The sequence below is a fragment of the Stenella coeruleoalba genome (genome assembly GCF_951394435.1).
Source record: "Stenella coeruleoalba genome assembly, chromosome: 4".
Classification (NCBI taxonomy): domain Eukaryota; kingdom Metazoa; phylum Chordata; class Mammalia; order Artiodactyla; family Delphinidae; genus Stenella; species Stenella coeruleoalba.
In genome coordinates, this window is record NC_137149.1 from 149,053,861 (window position 1) to 149,059,743 (window position 5,883).

Sequence of the window (5,883 nt, forward strand, 5' to 3'; positions counted from 1 at the left end):
CCATTATGGTTTATCACAGGATATTGAGTATAGTTCCCTGTGCTGTGCAGTAGCACCCGTTGTTTATCCATCCTATATACAATAGTTTGCATCTGCTAACCCCAATCTCCCAATCCCTCCCCAACTCCCACTCCTTGGCAACTACAAGTCTGTTCTCTGTGTCTGTGAGTCTGTTTCTCTTTCATAGGTAAGTTCATTTGTGTCATATTTTAGATTCCACATATAAGCGATAGCATATATTCTGACTTACTTCTGTTAGTATGACGGTCTCTAGGTCCATCCACACAGCATACATTTTCACTGCCTTCTGAAGTATAGTAGCAAGGCCATATGGTCCTTAATGCATGTAACAATGGAAACAAACATACAAACACTACTTTAGAGGAAAAGGAAAGAGTTACTTTAGGTGAGTGAGAGTTCAATCATACAGAATTATTTTTAGATTTGACCTACAGTGTTGGCTTTAAAGATAAAACATCTCAACATGTCATGAGAAATGTGAGGGGTGAAAAGGCTGGTGAAACTAGGCAAGAGTACTGTACACAGGATAGATGTGGTTTGTTTTCATTTTTGTTTTATTTTTAATGGCCAAAACCTTGGAAGCATGAGGTAGAAGGGAAATGAAAAAAAAAGGTTCTAGAAGGGTGTTTGAATTTAGAGTTCAAATTTAGAATTGGAATAAAGGGAACTAACTAACTATTCACCAAATGGCTAAAAGCCATTTTAAAAGTGATGGAAAATTTTGAGCATATGATTAAAACTTTACAGGCAATTCACTGAATTATTCTGACACGTTAGATGAAATGTACATTTTACATGCACAATTTTAACTCAAGATAATTTGTGAATTGGGAATTATTTCAGTTTTGCAGTTGCGAAAATAGGTTAAAAAAAATCCAAGCTCTCTCAGATAATAAAGATGGAGGTTGGATTTAAAACTTTACATGTCTCATTGCAAGGGTTTTCATTTTTCCAGTGGATCTCATTGCTCTTCTTAGAAGTCATCTATGCTAACTTTTTAAGGGAAGCAAATGGTAGCCCAATTGCTTACAGACAAAAAGAAGCAGAGATTAGCTGCCCTAAGTTCTATCCTGGATTCACCGTGCTAAACCAAGGCTTGGTTTCTAGACTGAAGTGTAAGACAGGAAAGAAAAAGTTTAATAAGAAGTATTTGGCCTGGTGTAAAGAACACAGATGCTAGAGTCTATGGATATAACTTAGTATGGTAAATAATACCTTCCCTGTGGGATTTTTGTAGATATAAGTGATTGTGCATAAGTGATCACTGCAACGGTGATCTAGCTCACGCTAAGGGATCAATAGGTGATAGTTACCATTTTCACATCTTTTTGCACCCTGCTGTTTGGAGTGAATACAGCCCAGACTGTTTTTCTGTACACACAGAAAGTGGAAGTGACCAGCGTAAAGTTAATAGGAGTCAGGTGAATTAGGTGACAGCAAGACGGGGACAGATGTGGCTGCATTTTTCTACAAAAAGAAAATCAGGCTGTAATATGCAAAACTAGAACAATATCAGATAAGACATTAGAGACCAAATTTGACTGAGCTTGGCCAAGGCCACCGCAGGATGACCGTATCTATCTCCCAGCAGAAGAGACGAGCACAGTGTGGGGAGAAGCACACTGCCCTCCAGGACAAGGTAGGGTGACTCCGATTCTGGCCCTTCTGAGTTAGCCTCGCAAAATAGTGGGTTAGGAGCCACCTGATGGAAACGGGCACCTCTTCCAGGGAGAGCTACGTCACTTGTCCCAGGTCTCTGTGGCAGGTAGCCGTGTTGCCTCTGCAAATGCTCCGCAGGAGTATTCCACATGTTTCTGGATTTTACAAGGTATAACTTGTCTTACACAAACATTTCAGGTGTTCGCAGGATGGTCTGCGAAAGCTTATAGAATCTTGTGCCGGCTACCAAGCTATTGATTCTGAGCACAGGAAACAGTCGCCTCCCCTAGACTTGGGGGGGGTGATGAAAAGACCGTTTCCCGGGGCTGCTGCCTCTCTGACACCCTCTGTGTGGAGCGGAGTGAACACAGTGGGCCTGAGATGCTGTCCATAGAGAGTCCTGCGTGAAAGACTGGCCCATGGCTGGAACTTGGATTTGGGGAAGAGCCCCAGCGTCCCCTGAGGGGACGAGCTCGATATTCCTGACGTGGGCAAACACTGCAGTTTATCCTGAGCACCTGCTTTCTTTCTGGGAGTCGGGAATTTGGGTGCATGATAGGCAGTGAGACCACCTCCAATAAACACCTGGGGGTCTGAGCATCTAATGAGAGTCTCTGGTGAACAGGGTCTCACGTATTGGGGTGGCCGTGGGGATCCCAGGCCCACCTTAGTATTCCTTCTTTTTCAGTTTTCCATACCTAGGTAATAACTCCTTACATTAAACTTTTTCTGTTAAAATACCTTGTATAGATTAAGCCCTAACCTAAAACTATTTTATAGCAGGGCTTTCCACAGTGTACCTTGTACCTGCACCAGAAGGATTACCTGGACATAGTTGCAGGTATACTGGTGCACGCCAGGGGGACTCAGTCAGAGTCTACAGGGGAGAGATTTGGGGATCTGCTTTAACGCCCACCCCTGATGAGATACTTGTAAGTAAATCTGGGGAACATTTCTCAATGATGTGAAATAAGTTTTTTTTTTTTGAATACCTGAGAAGGTATTTATAGTAAATTATATGCTCTTGTCTTCAAGGAGCGAATGTACTTCTCGTATATGGGCAAATCACTGCCAACTCCTCGGACACTTGATATCTGTGAGCATTTAACACCCTGGCAGGTCACTCTATAACCATATCTAGTTATTCACAGAATCTGCGGGTAGTGTCTACTTTGGATTTATCCTAAGGTCTTTGATAAAGACCATAGAAATTAAATTGTGAAAGTGGACACTGGCACAGTAAGGGGTGTTACCGCCTGCTTTAAGACAAACATTTCAAGTAACACAGATATTTTTGAAAATTTTCTGGAAGACCCACAAGAAAATATGTTCGGTGAGGATACAGATACTAAAATGTCTCTAAATATTTTCTGTGGAGTTGACACCATTTATCAATAAATCGGCAGAGTGAGAATAAAGACCATAAAATTAAAACCATATGACACACAAATGGGACATAGAAATTTTCATTATAAAAGCAAAGCATAATCTCCTTTTCCCTTTTGAATACATAAACATGTGTGTTACTCTCACCTTTTTCCCTTGTATATGATCATCTTGGGTTGACAACTATGATCAATAATTTAAGGACTGAAAAGCAAATATGCTTGCGATGGGTCGTAAAGTCATGCTAAGTTCCCGTGGAGGTGTGGTAGTGGGTGACCTCACTATTCCCTCCTGACTTTGAAAGCAAAACTTCAGCAAATTGCACAACTCAAAGGCACGCCCTCAGAATTTGGAATGAAACTGGAAGCCTCAAGGAGATCTTTGCCGAAGGCATCTGCTTTCGATTATGTTGTTTCCAGAGCAGAGAGGGAGGTATCTGGGCATCACTGTAGGTTCAGATCTGTCATTATAATCCTCCAACTCTCTGTGTACACGATGGCCACACCATCACAGGACACTCGGACCAGGACACTCTGAGTCTTTGGAGTCAATCGGGGAGACGCTAGGAGTCAGTTCCATCCCTTGTCACCTCCTGGGGGTGCCACATGGTAACCCTCCTCGTTTTGTACCATTTCATTATTTCAGTTGCCATAACACCTGTCTGAAAGGAATAAGATCTTTGCACTCAAATTTCAGATTAGAAAACTTTGGACCTCCTTAGAGGAAATATTCCAGGCCCTTTCCAACACTTAGCCAAATATTATTGAGAAGCGCAATACAAACATATAGAAATGGCTTAAGTTATAAAGTGTAGGTTCTTCTGGTTTTGCTCAATGTGCTTTGAATAACTTCCATTTGCCTGTGGACTAGACACTTGGGGATACAGCCTTGCATTCCTCCCACAGACATCCTTTGAGGGGCCTCATTTTTTCAAATGGTGCAACTGTTAGCATGTTGGGTGGATGATTATTTGTGTTTGTCGTATTGCAAGATATTTAGCATCCCTGGCTTTTATCTTCTAAAAACCTACAATATCCTCTTCTGTTATGTTGGCTACCAAATACACCACACACATTCTTAATGTAAGACATGTTCCACCCAAAAACCACTATACTTGAATTTTATTCTGAGATGATTTAAGTATCATTTCAATAACTAGATCATTTAAAAGTCAAGAGGACATCCTTCCAAAATCTGTTACGTCCTGTTCCTGTCTGAGAGGTTTCTCTGTTAACATCTAATTCCTTCACCTCTTTTCTCGGCAGGTGTCTCAAGTTCCTCCGTAGCAACGTGGTTCCCAGAGTGGATGACCTTTTCCTTGAAGACTAAAAACTCCGTGTCAGTTTCCTGACATAAGACTTTTTATTCTTCCTCTTGCAAAGCTGTCCTTTACTACTTCACTACCCACTAAGTTCCAATTTCCTTCATGAGGCGAGCCTTCAACTCTCTACTAATTCACAAGCACAGATGAGCAGAGGCCCTGAGTCATCAGGAATTTCCAGTTTGTTTACCAGATCTAACCGCTTCCAAGGTACTCTTGTATGAATCATTTGTTTTTATTTTCCCATCTCTCATACTTCAGATGTTCCTTCGCAATCATGTCCCCTCAGTTTTATAACAAAAATCTGCATCATACTTTCAGTGACTGTAGCAGACCACTCCAGACTACAGCAAGAATTGTCTCTTACACTTGAGCAAGGGGAAGCCTTTCTCTGAGTGCCTGCTGTGTCTCAGAGCTTGAGGACAAACTCAAGTTAGCCAGCTGTGAGACTGCAGGCGTGCCCCTTAGCGGTTCTGACACTGTGTCTCTATTTTAAATGAAGGGCAGGGCCAGGAAGTCCGTAAAACACCCAGCAGCTCTGTGAGCCAAGACTAAATGCTAATGGAAGTTGAGTGATTTTTGTCTTGTGAAGTTGAAAATGAGGGATATTTGCACGTTAAACTCTACTGTGAACTTAGATTACCCATGGTCCTTGAGTTATGATGAACAGTTTAAGGGATAGAAGAGAACTATTTCTAGGACATGTGCTGAAGTAGCTTCTGTGCTGCACTTCTAGAAGATTCTCTGGCTTCTGATTCTTTTCCCAATGCATACTTTGTACAACCTCATTTTGCTGTTGTTCAAGCCCTAGTGTCCATGCAAACCAGACAAACACCTGGGTGGCACCAAGTGGAGGCCCTCTTTCCTGTGCATTAATCCGGGTTGGCCATGACAATGTATTTCTAAATCAAATTATTCCTAAGTAAGACATAAAACTGAAATGAGGGAAATCAAATGCAAATTAGTCTCATGTTCAGTGTTTCAAATCACTGCCCTTAATCCAGTTTAAAAAGATGAAGCTTTTCATTTATATATTTTCAACTTATTTACATCTAAGCAGTTAAAATGTCATATCTAGTCTAGTGTATATCTGAGCACATATTAAAAATATCAGGACTTCCCTGGTGGCACAGTGGTTAAGAATCCACCTGCCAATGCAGGGGACACGGGTTTGAGCCCTAGTCCAGGAAGATCCCACATGCCGCGGAGCAACTAAGCCCGTGAGCTACAACTATTGAGTCTTTGTGCCACAACTACTGAAGTCTGCGCGCCTAGAGCCCGTGCTCCACAAGAGAAGCCACCACAAGAGAAGCCACCACAATGAGAAGTCCACACACCGCAGTGAAGAGTAGCCCCTGCTCGCCGCAACCAGAGAAAGCCTGTGCACAGCAACAAAGACCCAATGCAGCCAAAAACTACATAAATAAACAGAACTCTCTGTTTATATATATATATATATATATATATATATATATATATATATATATATATCAGTG